At 34.0% G+C, this 17,362-nt stretch overlaps 1 protein-coding gene across 1 annotated transcript in view; it reads right to left on the bottom strand.

The window, feature by feature from the left end:
• The window catches only part of LOC131800391 (protein hunchback-like), a 33,829-nt gene extending 25,319 nt beyond the window's left edge, over positions 1-8,510 (bottom strand). Inside the window, exon 1 of the mRNA XM_059129038.1 lies at positions 8,089-8,510. The gene's annotated coding sequence lies outside the window, so the exon portion shown is untranslated. The remainder of the gene's footprint in view (positions 1-8,088) is intronic.
• Positions 8,511-17,362: the final 8,852 nt, after the last annotated feature.

Below are 17,362 nucleotides of genomic sequence, written 5' to 3'. Positions count from 1 at the left end.
TTTTCACAGGCATTTCCAAATCGTCACAATTCCCAAAATTTTCTATTTTTTTGTTATTTCCCAACCTCCCAAACAATCGTCAGTGTTGGAATACGTTCCCAAGCCTTTTAAGATATTATAGAATATTTTGTAGATTTTTGTAGAATAAAATACCTCGGTCTTTTCTACTTCGGTATCCTTCCCACAGGTAGTTTTCAGCAGCATATTACACTTGACATTTTTTGGCAATCAAAACTGCTCATATAATTTTCTACTGTTGATGCGATTAAAGAGCTGATGATAGCATATTTAACATAATTCAAGGAGCAGGGATGGGGAAACGGTTATGGTGGGGATTACATCAAAGGAAAGTACAACCGCAATATTACCATTTGTCTTTATTAAATTTTGACACTAGGAACCCTGAACTTTTCATATATTTTCTTAATATCCCACCCCCTTGTTGGCTACGCCCCCCAATTTTACAAGTTTTCAATCTTTCAAAAATTCAACAAAGAAACCCAAAAAGTAAACAAAAAATATTTTTTTTTGCAAAAAGAAAAAAAAAGTGAGGCAGCTCTTTAAATATGATTAATTAGTTCCGCCATATTTTACCCAAAAAATCCTAAAATTAAATATACCCTTCCTCCTCCCTTTATTACCACCGCCCTGCTATACATTTTCTCTCTTTACGTTATTTTTGTTTGCAATTTTAGATTTGATCAACACGTCAACGAAAAATTGAAACAATTAAATTTTAAGACATTTTCATAAATACTTTTTGACGAAGACACCAAAAACAACAATAACAACAGCATCATCATTGTAAATTTTACAAAAAAAAAAAAATAAAAAAAAACCAAAAACAAGAAATAGAAATAGAAACAAAAAACAGTGAGGAAAGCTCAAAAGTCGGGCGGGGCCGACTATATGATACCCTACACCACTATGCAAAAATAGTAGAGCTTTCGTAAAAGAAAGGTTTATATTGGGCATTGCTGAGCTCAATGAGATATCTGGTGTAAAATATGAGAGTGTATATTCCGAAAGTTGGAGATTTAAACACCAAATCGGATGAAACATATATATGGAGCTAGAGCTAAGCAAATCTGAACCGAACTTGATAAAATTTGATCTTTGAATTGCTAGGCTCTATCCGATATCTGGTACTAAATATCATTTTTGTGGAGTGCATATAACGAATGTGAGGGACTTAAACACCAAATCGGATGAAACATATATATAGCTATATTTGAACCGATTTCGACCAAATTTAAAGTTTTTATTTCTATACTAAATTCGGTCGGAAGTGCCAAAATTCACACCATTTGGACTGATCTTAGACATTTGGTGCACAAGAAACCTAAAATCGGATGAATATATATATGGGAGCTATAGCTATATCTCAACCGATTTTCACCAAATTTGAAATACATGCTTGTAGTCTGAATTAGGTTGGATGTAGCAAAAATCACACCATTTGGACTGATATTAGCACAAGAAACCTAAAATCGGATGAAGACATATATATGGGAGCTATATCTAAATTTGGACCGATTTTCACCAATTTCAATAGGGTTTGTCCCTGAGCCAAACAAATGTTATTTAGAAAATTTTATTTCAATCGAATAATAAATGCGACCGGTATTTTATTTTCAAAAATAAATGGACAGACAGACGGACGGACGGACAGACGGACTGACATGCATAAATCGACTCAGAAAGTGATTCTATGAAGGTTCTCAAAAGTAACTATGGGTCTATCTCGTTTCCTTCTCCATGTTACAAACAAATGCACAAAGACATAATACCCTTACCACTATGTGGTGTAGGGTATAAAAATCGACGTTTGAGGGTCAGATGGTGCAAAATCTTTTCTTTAAATGAACACGGTCTTGAGAAATTATCCTTTGGGTGTCCGATGGTCTTTGAAAAAATCGACTCAAAATGTGATTCTATGCTGATCACCAAAAGGAACTATGGGTCTATCTCGTTTCCTTTTGCCTGTTACAAACAAATGCACAAAGACATAATACCCTTACCACCTTGTGTTGGAGGGTATAAATACACGAAAAGAACTGACAAAAATTAAGGCATTTTTCGGACACAACAAAAAAGAGGCGCGCAAAATTTTTACATTACGGCCCAAGAAAAAAATTTAAAAAAAAATTAAGAAAAAATAAAAACTACTGGCAGGCGCTGTGAGAATGGCAAAAAAACGATAAATCAACTTTACAGCAAAAAATCAAAAAACAAAAAATACAAAAATGAATTAAATAAAAAATCCTATGCATGTGTGCAGCACAAAACACAGAGAAACGAAGATTACCAATTTTAATAAAAATAGCCAACTGATAAATGTTGTTTTAAATAGTGGCCAAATGTTGTTGTTGATGTTTTTTCTTTTTTTTTAATTTTTATAAAAATATTCATTATCAATGACTAAGTAAATGTGGCCTTCAGAAGGTCTTCTATATTAAAGAACGAATTTTTTGTTATCTTTAGATGCAGGAAAGACAGGTACGATTTTGAATTTTTTTAGAGGACTTTTGCACAAGAAACACCTTCTAAGATGATCACAGGTGTCTCTCATAAACATAAAGCTATTCTGCAGATATAACTTCTTCATGTCGACGGTTAGGAGTTATTATAACACCTTTTAGATAATAAAATGATAAAAAAATACAACAAAAAAAAACAGTGAAGAAAGTCTTAAAGTCGGGCGGTCCGACTTTATGATATCCTACACCACTTTGCATATTTAGTAGAGCTTCACACCACAATTCAAATGTTTTATGGAAGAATTAAATCAGACAAGCTACAACAACAATTATTATTTAAAGTTCAAAGGACTAAATATGCCGAAGCATTTGCATCTTTTCAATTCGGGCTTGTATTGCCCATTTAGTGCACAATTAACTTGAATTTGGATATAGCTCTCATATATATCTATCTATCCGATGATAGATATATATGAGAGCTATATCCAAATCGGAACCGATCTCGATAAAATTTCGCAATGATATTTCTGAGCTGTATTTGATATATTTCCCTGAATATCGCTGTTACGGAGTGCATATTATTGCTTCACCAAATTTGACATACTAGTTTCTAGACTCAATTCGGTCGTAAATATCAAATTCCATCCCGTTTGGGCTATTATTACACGTTTAGTGCACAATAAAAGGCAAATCGGACGAAGTTATATATAGGAGCCATATCCAAATCTGAACCGATCTCGATAAAATTTAGCAAATGTATTTCTGAGCTGTATTTGATATATTTCCCTGAATATCGTTGTTACGGAGTGCATATTACGGCTGTGGGTCATATTTGTTACCCAATCGGATGAACAATATATATATGGGAGTTATAGCTACATCTGATCCGATCTTCACCAAATTTGGCATACTACCTTCTAGACTCAATTCGGTCATAAGTGCCAAATTCCATCCCTTTTGGATGAATATTAGACGTTTGGTGCACAATAAAAGGCAAATCGGACGAAGTTATATATGGGAGCTATATCCAAATCTGAACCGATCTCGATAAAATTTCGCAAAGATATTTCGGAGCTTTATTTGATATATTTCCCCAAATATTGTTGTTACAGAGTGCATGTTACAGCTGCGGAGGACAAAAATAAAAAATCGGATGAACAATATATATGGGAGCTGTAGCTATATCTGAAACGATTTCGATCAAATTTGGCATACTTATTTTCAGGCCTAATTTGGTTGTATGTGCAAAATTCCATACTATTCGGGTTGATATTACACGTTTGGTGCACAATAAAAGGCAAATCGGACGAAGATATATATGGGAGCTATATCTAAATTTTTACCGATTATCTCCAATTTCAATAGGGTTCGTCCTTGGGCCAAATAAATGATTTGTGCAAAATTTCATCTGGATCGGTTAAAAAATGCGACTTGTTCTTTGTTTACAAAAATACATGGACAGATGGACGGACAGACAGAACTAGGAAAGGACGGACAGAAGGATGGACAGACATGCATAAATCGACTCAGAATGTGATTCTATGCAGATAATCAAAAGGAACTATGGGTCAATCTTGAGGTGTAGGGTATGAAAATTAAAAAAAATCTTGTTGAGCCTAATCTGAGACAAAAAAAATACAAATCAGACTGTAGGTTTTAATTTATTCTACCCTCCACCTTGGAAAGGAGGGTATATTAAATTTACCATACCGTTTGTAACACCTCTAAATATTCGTCATAGACCCCATGAAGTATATATATTCATGATCAGCATAAAATTGTAAGTCGATTTAAAAGTGATTTCCGTGTGTCTGTCTGTCCGTCCTTGAAAATCATTTTAGCTTCCAAACGAAATGAAATAGGTTGATAAAAATTGGACTCAGATGACCTTTGGAATTAATAATTGACTATAAAGGTCCACGATTGGGCATTGGCCCCATATAACTGTACCGTCAGATTTAAAGTTTTTTTTTGCTGTTTTTATCACAATTGCAGACCGTTTTTGCTGTAAATTGTCAATTTTTGTTCCCAGCATGTAGGCAACATCCTTGCATAGAAGTGTCTATATAGGTCCACGATTTGCTACAGTCCCCAAATAACTGAACTGTCAGATTTAAGTTGTTTTTGTTGTTTTAATAACAATTTTAACCCGAATTTTCCGTAAACTGTAATTTTTTGTACCCAGCATGTAGGCAACATCTCTGCATAGAACTGTGAATATAGGTCCAAGTTTTGGTATAGTCCCCATATGACTATACCTCTAGGTTTTCGGCTTTTTTTATGATTTGTGTCACACTTTTCATCGGAAATGGTTCAAATTTGGTATTTGGAGTTGGAATACTATATCATATGACAGAAAATTTCCTACACAGGTCCACATGTTGGTGTAGCCCCCATATAACGGTACCTCCCAATATTCGGTATTTTGATGCTTTTAGCGACATTATTCCCCGGAATTGTTTAAAATTTCGCATTTGAAGTTCGCAATGGATACTACAGCCTAAGACAGAAAATGGGCCATGTAGGTCTACACCTTCGTGTAGCCCCCATATAACGGTGCCGCCCGATATAGGATGTTTTGATGATTTTAGGTACGTTATTTACCGGAATTGTTTCAAATTTGATATTTGAAGTTCGTAATGGATACTACAGCCTAAGACAGAAAATGGGCCATGTAGGTCCACGCCTTCATATAGCCCCCATATAACGGTACCTCCCGATATTCGGTATTTTTATGATTTAAAAGACTTTATTTAGCGGAACTATTTCAAATTTCGTATTTGAAGTTCGTAATGGGTACTACAGACTATGACAGAAAATTGTCCGTGCAGGTCCACATCTTTGTATAGCCCCATATAACGGTATCTATTAGGTAGTTGGATGATTTTAGCTTCGTTTTTCAACGGAACTATCCTAAACTTGCACGCCCTTTGCTGGCTGTAGAGGTTCGCATTTTCGTATAGCCCCATAACACCTGATATTGGGAATTTTTAACGGATTTTTTTTAAATTTTATTTTTTTTTCCAATTTGTAGAGGATATTAAATGTTCGGCTCGCCCGAACTTAGCTGTTTTCTTTCTGTTCTGTTTTTTTTTTTTTTTTTTTTTTTTTGAAACCAGTTTTTATTAATTTTTTCTCCTTAAATTTTTGAAATCAAAAAATCCGATTCCGATGTTATCGCACATTTTGCAACATTACTATGATTTTTCAAAATAATGTCGCCATATTCTCCCGTATATTCAGCCATATTCCTTCAATTTAAGGATACAACTATTTATTCTTTCAATCGGAAATGGGCCATTTACGAAATAAGCACTAGTAGAGAAAAAAAACATTAGATTGCGGAAGCTTTACAATCTTAGATCAGCCTTAGTATTTTAAACCAGGGGCGTATCCATTTATTAAGAAAAACATTCGAGGGGTCAAAATATAAAATTTTCCACAAAAAAAATCTCTAAAAAAATATCCATGGGCTCTCACCTGGAATCTAAACTAAATTTTTATGTGGAAGACCTTTTGATTTCGTTGAGTTGAATCTGAGAAGGAATTTTTTGAGATATAGAGACAAATTTTTGATCTTCGATGTTGAAATTCCAAAAAATTCTCTTTGAAACTGAAGCTGAACACAAAGATAATCTGGTCAGATATTATAAATCATGGTTGAAAGCCATTTCCCAATGACCTAGATTTCCACACCTGGTATGTGATCGAAACGCATAATTTTTCTGATTATTTAAAAATTCGTTGACCAACAGCTTTCATTGAGGTCCTTATGAGAAAGATGCCAATAGTTCAAATAAGGAGCGATTTATTTGTCCTTTTTATACCCTACACCACAAGGTGGTCAGGGTATTATGTATTTGTGCATTTGTTTGTAACAGGCAAAAGGAAACGAGATAGACAGATAGTTCCTTTTGATGATCTGCATAGAATCACATTCCGAGTCGATTTATGCATGTCCGTCCATCCGTCTGTCCCTGTATTTTTGTAAACAAAGAACAGTACACATTTATTGCCCTATCCAGATGAAATTTTGCACAGATCATTTGCTTGGCCCAAGGACGAACCCTATTGAAATTGGAGAAAATCGGTCAAAATTTAGATATAGCTCCCATATATATCTTCGTCCGATTTGCCTTTTAATGTGCACCAAACGTGTAATATCAGTCCGAATAGTATGTAATTTTGCACATACAACCATATTAGGCCTGAAACTAAGTGTGCCAAATTTTATCGAAATCGGTTCAGATATAGCTATAGCTCCCATATATATTGTTCATCCGATTTGTTAGTTTTGTCCTCCGCAGCCGTAATATGCACTCTGTAACAACAATATTTGGGGAAATATAGTAAATACAGCTCAGAAATATATTTGCCAAATTTTATCGAGATCGGTTCAGATTTGGATATAGCTCCATTTATATAACTTCGTCCGATTTAGCTTTTATTGTGCACCAAACGTCTAATATTTGTCCAAATGGAATGGAATTTGGCACTTACGACCGAATTGAGTCTAGAAGCTAGTATGTCAAATTTGGTGAAGATCGGTTCAGATATAGCTGTAGCTCCCATATATATTGTTCATACGATTTGTTATATTTGTTACCCTCAGCCGTAATATGCACTCCGTAATAACGATATTCAGGGAAATATATCAAATACAGCTCAGAAATATATCTGCCAAATGTTATCGAGATCTGTTCAGATTTGGATATAGCTCCCATATATATCTTTATCCGATTTCAAATTAAGTGTGCACCAGTTGATCAACAGCCTTAATTGAGGTCCATATGAGAATGATGTCAATAGTTCAAACAAGGAGCGGTTTATTTGTCCTTTTTTTATTTGTCCACCTCTTAACCTAAAATTGCATTTCGAAAAAATTTAATATTTCAAAGTTTGAAAATTTTGATTTCGAGGGAAGTACGGAGATCTTTATTCCCCTACCTGATACCGTTATTAAATGTAATTATATTTTCCTAATTATTCATATAATTTTCCGAACATTAACAATTTACTTATTTAAGTTCCCTCCATACCCCAAATACAGGGTATTGAACTTGAAACAAATTAAAAATTTTATGGGTAATCTCTAAATATTTCTATGCCACAAAGTTTGGGTTTGAGTTCGATGGTTGTTAAGGTGTCTGTCTGTGCTGTCTGAAAAGAAACTAAATGTCCAAAACGAAAAAGCTTTGTTTTTAGAAAAATCAACATTTGAAGGTTAACCTGTTCCACACAGGATCGAAGGCAAACACAACCAAACGAACATGCAGGCAGGCAGTCAAAACACAAGGCAGCAGACAAAGGACAGGCAGAACGACCAACCGACCAACAGATGCATGTTGTGGCCAAGCAGCCAGCCGGTCAGTGTGAGTGACCGACTGACAGACAGAGTTCGGTTAGGAGGATGATGTTGGAGGAGAAGCTAAGGACGATGATGATGAAGAAGGAGTTAAATACAATGTCGATGATGAAGAGAGCAAAGAAGAAGATGATGATGTTGTTGATGATAATAATGATGTTATGAAGTAAAGAATTCAAAATAAAGTTTTCGTTTTTTTTGTTGTTGTTTTGAGAAAAATGTGCTCATGTTTTTAATATTTACCTTCTTGAAGAGTCCAGGAGGAAAGTTTCCTTGACTCTCTCTCTATTTCTGTGATGTTGTGATTTATTTTTGTTGTTATGTTTTTTTTTGCTTGGGTACCGGACACCAAATCCTTTTTTTCCTTTTACTTTCAATGTTGTTGTTGGGTTTACAGCCAAAGGGGGTTGTTTTTGCTTTCTTCAATGGAACAAATTTTCAAAACTTAATTTTCTGCTTTCTTCGTAACCTCTGGCATGTAATGAGATTTGTTTTTGGCTTTTTTGAGATTTTTTTTTGGTCCCAAAATGGAAAGGTTTTTTTTCTTTGGGGTTGCTTGAGAATCTCAAGAAGCAAGGGAAGGGGGATTACAGCAGTCCAAAATTTGAAGAGTTTTCCATTTCAATGTTTGTCAAGTGTCAAAAACAAGTTTTCTTGAGAATCTTTGAATTTTAAGTTTTGGCGTTTTGTGTTTTTTTTTTTTTTTTTTGAAATTCTATTCCAAATATTTCCTTTTTCGTTTAGTTTCTAGTCTCACGCATGACCGGACAAAAAGGAATTGCCACAACAACAACAAAAAACAGAACTTTGCACACCAACAAATTTTGCGTTTTGTTTTTTCTCAAAAACAGCGGCACGAATAGAACGCGGGGGGAAAGCGAAACACACGGTTAATGGCAGCAGCCGCACCACCAGACTCTGGGACTCGACAAGACTCACACACGTAGGGCAAACAATGACAAGGGCGGGAGCGGGGGGATCCCGGCGCACAAAACACAAACTAACCGCAGACAAAAAAAAATTTACTGTTATTTTTTTCCAAACGAGGGAAATTTCAATAAATTTCCTCTTTTTTTTGTTTGACAACTTTTTTTCGTAACAAAATTTTCAAAATTGTTTATTTTTCTGGTTACAAGGACTCACATAAAATTTCAAAAAAATTTTTAAATAAATAAATATTCGATTTTTTATTAAATTTTATATTTTTGTGTTTTTTTTCTAAATTTTTTTTTGTATTTTTTTTTAATTTTCGTTTTGTGTTTTCTCGGTTTTTTGACTATTTTTCCTAATTTTGTCTGCACATCCTTAACGTTTGGAGGCTCTGAGCGCGACTAATGCCAAGTTTTGCTCAACGCCGCTAAAAGTACGGAACAAAATTAACTAAACACAACTAACTAATGTGTAATGTGAATTTGCTCCCAAAACGTAGCCAAAAACATAGACGACAACAATAACAAAAGGCTGCTTGTTCTCTTCCCCCATTGGATGCCGACAATGAAAAGGCAAATCTCAACTCATGGCATCTCAGTGCAGAATTAGTTATTTCCCCCCTGAGCCCCTCCCCAAAGAAAATAACACACAGTCATAAGGCCCACAAATGCAGTGCTCAGCCAGCACCACACAAATGCAGTCGCAGTTAACTTAGGCAGCAAAGTTCTTTCGCTCTCTCTAAATGTCTCTGCTCTCAAACGCACAAAAACTTAATCTAATTTCTAATGCAATGCAATGCATGGTTTCTCTGTCTCAGTGGCGGCGGCGGCAGCAGCAGCAGCAGCACTGGCTCTCTGTCAACATCAGCCCCCCAACAAAATCAACAACATTACATTACTCACCACCTTTCGCCTCCCCCACACATTCATTACACTCCCTCGCAAACAGGCATGCTTCTCAAAAGCATCAACAGTCAGTCAGTCAGCCTCAGTAGTCTCTCATAATTTCCATATGGCGAACACCAACATTCCTCGAAACAAACTTACAAAAACCATCCCCACAACCCACTACCACTTCCATTGCTCCCACACTCTTTCTCTCTCTCTCAGTCTCATCACCACCACATCATTAAGATGCTACCCCGTATTCTCATTGAATTTCTTGCTCTCATCTTTGGCTTATTATTCTCATTCTTTTTGTTCGGCCCGCCAAAATAAAAATTTCTTTTAAATTTGGCAGAGAAGCCATCCCCAACCGAAGGCATTTGCCTTTTTGGTAGGCATTTTGAAGCTTACACCATGTTGGCGGGGATGGATATGTTTAATCGGTGGGAAATAATTGGGATTTGGGGAATAAAGTGAATATTTTTTTTTAATTATGAAAAAATAAATGGAAATAAATCAGAGGCGTAATTACAACTTTTGAGGGACATTATTAGGGCAGAACACTAACCATAAAACCAGACTTAAAATAGATTAAAATATCTAAAATTATATAAATCCCTTTAAAAATATTTTAAAAATTCAAGTTTATGAAAAATTTAAAAAAAAAATATATATATATATATATTTGGAAAAGTGTTTGAAAAATAGAAAATATTTTTTTAATTAAAATTTCAATTTTTTGTAGCACAAAACATATTTTAAAAAATCAAGTTTATGAAAAATTTAAAAAAAATATATATTTGGAAATGTGTCTAAAAAATAGAAATATCGTTTTAATTAAAATTTTAATTTTTTGTAGCACAAATATAGTGAAATTACTGACTGACCCAGACGAAATGGCTGAAGCTAGAATCTTGAGTTCTAGTGTGTTATAAGCCTGGGTGTTTGAAAATTCGTACTAAAAGGTTATGAAAATTACTAAAATTTGTACTTCATATTAAATACTTTGTATTGGACAAACGCAATGAGCCGGAATTGAGAAATTTGGAATGAGAGTTACTGATGGAGCGCCGGATAGATTTGCCAAAGGATTTTAATACCCTCAGTCATATGGCTAGAGAGGGTCTATATCATTTGATACGGCCAAAACGTGCCTCCTCGAGATAACAGTTTTAGATCCTAGGTCTCTTTGGACCAAATCCGTTTTAAGACATTTAGAGTCGATTTAGCGATGTCCGTCCGTCTGTCTGTCTGTATGGTTTGGAATAATTATATCTCTCATGAAAAGCGCAATGTGCAACCGATTCTCTTTAAATTTTGCACATCCAAACATTTTTATTCACACAAGATCTGGTGTAAAGGGGGGAAAATTCGGGCAATTCATTCTGATACCTCCCCCACAACGGGTCAAAATTTGGAATATTTATATATCTAATAAAATGCTAAATAACCAACCGATTCGCTTTAAATGTTACACATCTCAATATTTCTACTAATACAAGATCTGCTGTTATGAAAGGTATATCGGCGCATTCCCTCTGGTACCTCTCTCATAAAGATTCCAAAATTTCGAATTAATTCTCTTTAAATTTCAAAAATCTTAATATATTAGTTATCACAAGATCTGGTGTGAAGATCTCAGTACCTCAAACACAAAGGGTCACAATTTTCAATAATTATACCTCTCATAACTTGCGATACAAGTCAGTAATTTTCTTCAAACCAGGTATATCTAAATATTTCTCTCAACCAGAGATCCGATGTGAATATGGAATTTATTTTTCCGCTTCTTCTGGTATCTCACCCGCAAAAGGCTAGAGGTCATTCGCATGAAAATGTGTTCGATTTTCTTTAAATTCCAAAATGAAATATTTATATTTGACATAGGTCATATACGAAATTGACAGTATTGGTCTATTCCTTTGGAACATTCACCTTAAAGGGTCAATAATTTAGCACAAAGGTATACATCTATCGGCAAAACCGACTGATACTTTTTTACTTCCTCCTAGAATTTTTTTATGTTTTCTAAATAAATATACAAAAAACCCCTGAATTAAGGTAGTTTCTCAAAAAATAAGTTTAGGGTAAAAATGCCAATATTATGCCTCTGATAGTCCCTCAAAAATATTTTTTAAAAATCCCCGTTTATGGGTCTGGTATACCATTATAAAATATTCCTCAAACAAAGTATTCTTGAAAAGCCTCGTAGATTTGGAGGGTTTAAACATTCTCGATTATTACCAAAAATTCGATAAGAAATATTTCTAAAATCCACGATTCTTCAAACATTCACGAATCTGCTACAGATGATACCTTATAAATCCTTTTTTTAATCCACGATACCCAAGAAGAAAATACTTCAGAAAATGTTCTTAAAAATTGATTTTGGTCTAAATAGTCCTGAACGTATTCAGAATGTTCTGAAAAAATTTAGGACTATATGAAAAAAGTATTTCTATATCTAATAGTCCTAAAAGAAAAATATTTTTTAAAGAAGGTACACATTTGTACACCTTTAAAAAAAATCACATTTGTTGGGCTCTTAGTACTGGAGAGGATATTTGGAATACATTTTTATAGCTCTGGTAGTTCTTTAGGATAAATTTAAAAAATGTCATGGTCAAAGCTTTTGTATTTGTTGAGAAAATACTCCTAAAAAAAGCTATGATGAGAGAGTATACCTTAAAATCCAGGTTCAATACTCAAATAACCCCTAAGAATAAGCATATAAAAATATTTGAAACTCCAGTAGTACTCGCGGAAATTTAAAAAATACATGTTTGCTACTTTGAACAACCCACGTTTAATTCTTCTAATGACCGCTGATAATATTTCAGAAAATATTCCCTAAAGAATCCGTGCTTATGGTTCTGATAGTTTCACAGACAATATTTTTAAAATATCAAAGTTTATAATCCTGAAAATGCCCCAAAAAATGTTTATAAAAAAATACACGATTGGTCCCTTTAACTTCTGAAGATAATTTTCTGAAAAATCCTCTATTAAGATCTTAACAGGCCATCAGCAAATATCTGTAAAAAGCTAGCTTAAAAAAGATATTCTCCATAGTTTATCACATATTCTTATATATTATGTCTCTATAAATCCTTAAATCTCTTTTTTAGAAATATTCATGATTTTCCCCCCGATAATATCCACTAAATATACCAAATTATACTCCCTTTTTTATTATTTTAGACAATTAAAAACTCCCATCACTGGCCGCCTTTTATCACACTGTCACAAACAATGGCTCTTTCCATGATTTTCTTAAAATTTCGCCTCTCCCCACAATTTCGTTGGATTCAAAGCACACTGAAACAACAAAAAAAGAGTCGCACATACAACGCACACACACAACAGCACACTGCGAGTGTCTCATCGTGTCGTCGATTCTCCTCATTAATTACAATTATGTGGCTATCGTCGGCCGTAGTCGTCGTCGTTGTCGTACTTTTGTTTTGATATCAAAACATGTTTGCATCTCCGTTGGCAGAGAGCAGAGAATACGGCGACTCTCTGTAAGTTTTCTCTGTTGTGTGTTTCCACTTCTTCTCGTTTGTTACACTAATAATAAGCAAAACTTGGCTCTGCTGCCGGCATTTGTGACGACGACGACGACTTTGGATACTTTTGTGCAGAAGTGCATTTTGTAAAGAGGCTCTTTCTCTCTCTCGACGAAGTGCTCTTCTCTTTGGCAAATGGCATCGCATGGAAGTGTAACACATGTGTGTTTGTGGGGGTGTGTGTGTGTCGGGTGAGTGCGTGTGTTTGGTGGAGCTGTGATGTTTCTTTTTGCATTTTCGATTCGATTCAAGCGCCACTGACTGATGTTTGAACGAACAAAACGCAAAAAAGCAACAGCAGCAACAACAACAATCAGTCGTACACATTGACTGTTGAGTGCGTTGAGCGTTGCTTTTTTTCGTTTTATTTTTCTTTAGGATTCCTGTTGTTTATCCTGTTTTATGCGTGCGTGAGTCGTTCATTTGTTGTTGTCGTGGGTGGGTGGTGGGTAGGTATGAGTACTATCCCCCCTGCCCCCTTATAGAATGCATTTGTGTGCGTGTTGTGTTGTTGTTGTTTGTTGTTTTTGTGCTTTTTTGTTGTATAACAAAAATACACAGAGTCAACCAGCCAGCAATGGTGGCTGTGCGTTTTTTTTTTCCGTAGGATTTTTGCCGATGTCGTTATATTTTTTTGTTTGGTTTGATTTTTTGTTGTTGTTGCTGTTGTTGCTTTTTGGCGTTTGTGTATCCACACAACAACGTACGCCTATTTTAGAGACAATTTTTTCGCAGTTGTTGTTGTTGTTTATGAAAATAGTTGAGTTTTTTTTGGGTTCTTCTATTCCTATTTCTAGTTGGTAGGTATAATAAAATGTTTAAATTTTATTTTCTATATTTCTGCGGAGGGAATTTATTTAAAGTATTTGAAATTGAGAATAAATTTTAGGAATGAAAACTGGAAATAAAATGGAAAAATAATAAATATTTGAAGGAAAAAAGGAGTTTTAGAAGGTCTTTAGAGGAAGAGTTATTGGAAGGATGATAGGCTTTTCAGAGGAAATTTTAAGAATTATATATTTTAAGTCTCCATATTTTTATAAAAATAGATCTTGAAAATTTATTTTGAAAATTAATGATAATCACGAGACTTTAGAAAAAATCCTTTAAAAAAATTCCTAAGATTTTGAATGGGACTTGAAAAGATATTGAAAAACCCAATTATGATGGATATTCTTTGGGAAAAATATTTTAAGAAACCTATGCTATGGCTAATTTTTGAAAAATATTGAAAAAAAGAAGAGAAAAAAATATTGAAAAAAATCATGATTACAGATAAAACTTGAATATTTAAAATTATTTAAAAAAAATCTTCTTATATCCTTTGAATTTGCTAGCCCTTAAAGAAACCATTTTAAAAATATTTAGAAAACCATAAAATTTAAAATCATCCTTATAAAAAATCGGACATCTATAACCAATTTTTTAGAATAATCTGGTGTCGCAATATAGATATAAGTATTCCAAAATAGATATATGTATCCGGAATAGGTATAAGTATTCTAAAATGTGAACATTTGTGGGAGAGGTACCAGAAGGGGTAGATGGATGTCTATCATTCTCACACCGGAACTTGCGTTGGCAATAATATTGGGATACATGAAATTTGAAGAGAATCTAATGCTTATTTGGTATTTTATTGGAGATATAATTATTCGAAATTTTGACCGCTTTGTGGGGGAAGTATCAGAAGAAGTAAACCGATATTGCTCATCTTCACACCCGATCTTGTGTTACTAAGAATATTGGGATGTGTGGAATTTGAATATAATCTGAGGCTTATTTCGCATTTTATTAGCATTTTGGTTATTCAAAACATTGACCCCTTTGCGGGGAAGGTACCAGAAGGAATGGTCCAATCTTTACCATATTTATAACATATCTTGTGTTGATAGAAATATTGAGATATACAAAGTCTGCATGGAATCGGATGTTAATTTTGCGTTTTATGAGCTTCATGGATATTCAAAAATTTGACCCTTTGTGGTGGAGGTACCAGAAGGAGTGGACTGATGTATCCCACATTCACAGCAAATCTTGTGTTAGTTGAAATAATGAGATGTGTGAAATATGAAGAGGACCGGATGCTTATTTCCGATTTTATAATCGTTTTGGTTATTCGAAATTTTGACCCCTTTATGGGGGGAGGTACCAGAAGGAATGGTACGATCTCTACCGCCTTTATAACACATCCTGTGTTGATAGAAATATTGAGATGTATCAAATCTGAATGGAATCGCATGCTAATTTTCCGTTTTATGAGCTTCATGAATATTCAAAATGTTGACCCTTTTGTGGGGGAGGTACCAGAAGGAGTGGACCGATACATTCCATCTTCACAACTGATCTTGTGTTAGTAGAAATAATGGGATGAGCGGGGGAGGTACCAGAAGGAATGGTCCGATCTCTACCATCTTCATAACAGTTTTTGTTTTAATAGAAATATTGAGATATACTAAATCTGAATGGAATCGGATGCTAATTTTCCGTTTTGTGAGCTTCATGGACATTAAAAAATTTTACCCTTTGTGGGGGAGGTACCAGAAGAAATGGTCCGATATATTCCATCTCAACACCAGATCTTGAGTTAATAAAATTATTGGGATGTGTGAAATTTGAAGACAATCGGACTCTTACATTACCTTTTATAAGGGTTGTAATTATTCAAAATTTTGACCCTTTGTGGGGGAGGTCCTTGATGAATTGGACCAATATTGTCCATTATCTCACCAGACCTAGCACTGATGGAAATATTAGGATTTGCAAAGTTGGAGCAAAATCGGGTTATCGTATCTTTTTCTGTGCAAAAAATATATTTTTTTTGAAATTTTGATCTTTTATGGGGGAGGACAAATATATTCCATCTTAACACCAGATCTTGAGTTAACAAAATTATTGGGATGTGTAAAATTTGAAGACAATCGGACTCTTATATCACATTTTATAAGAGATATAATTATTCAAAATTTTGACCCTTTGTGGGGGAGGTACTTGATGGAGTGGACCGATATTGTCCATTTTCGCACCTGATCTAGCACTGATGGAAATATTATGATTTGCAAAGTTGGAGCAAAATCGGATCATCCTTTCTCTTTCTGTGCAATAAAATATGTTCTTTGAAAATTTCGACATTTTGTGGGGGAGGTATCAGAAGGAGTGGACAGATATTGTCCATCTCCGAGCTCGATCGAAGTTTGACAAAAAATATTACTATGTACCAAGTTTGGACTAAATCGGAAAAACAGACGGACGGACGAACGGTCTTCGCTAGATCGACCCAAAATGTCCTGAAACGGATTTGTTCCAAAGAGATCAGGCACATTTTGACCATATCAAATGATATATACCCTCTCTGGCCATATGGCTAAGGGTATAAAAAAATAATAAAACATATTTTTAAATCCATGATTATAAAATATCCTTTGAGAATCCAAGATTAAATGTAGTCCTAAAAAATAATAAGAAGCAAATCTGATCCTTGATAAAAAAAATATTTTGTGTTTTCTAAATGTTGCAAGTTGCAAGACATTGCAAAAAATTATTTAAAAAATCCACGATCCTTGACAAAAATATTTTTTTTCTACTTTTCTAAATTAAAAATAAATAAAAAAAATATTTTAAAAAAATCCATATTTATAGTCCTTAAAAGAAAAAAATGTCCACCATTAAATCCAGCCATTAAAAATATTTTAGTCTTTAAGATATTTTTTTTAATCCACGATTTTAACTTTTTTTAAATAACTCCTTAAAAAAAATTATTTGAAAAAATACTGAATTATAATTAGTCCTTAAAACATATCTTTATAAAAAAAATTCTCAATTGAAACTAGTCCCTCGAAAAAATAAATATTTTTTAAATCCAATTTTAAATCCTTAGAAATATATTTTCTTAAGTCAATAATCATGCTTAGTCCTTGAAAAAATGTATTTTTTTTAATATTCAAAACCATGAGGGCGCCTTGCCATTTTTCAGAACAATGCAAACCTCATTAGCCACCACAAAACCCAAGATGGCATAAAAAAGATGTTTTCTATAGAAATTTTCATATTTTTTTAAAGAATGGAAAAAATCCCTTTAAATCGGCTTAAATCTCAAGATGTCCTTTGAAAGGAAAAAAAATCTCCTCTTGACAA

The sequence above is a fragment of the Musca domestica genome, unplaced genomic scaffold (genome assembly GCF_030504385.1).
Source record: "Musca domestica strain aabys unplaced genomic scaffold, Musca_domestica.polishedcontigs.V.1.1 59, whole genome shotgun sequence".
NCBI lineage: Eukaryota > Metazoa > Arthropoda > Insecta > Diptera > Muscidae > Musca > Musca domestica.
This window is presented reverse-complemented; position numbering and strand designations above follow the sequence as displayed.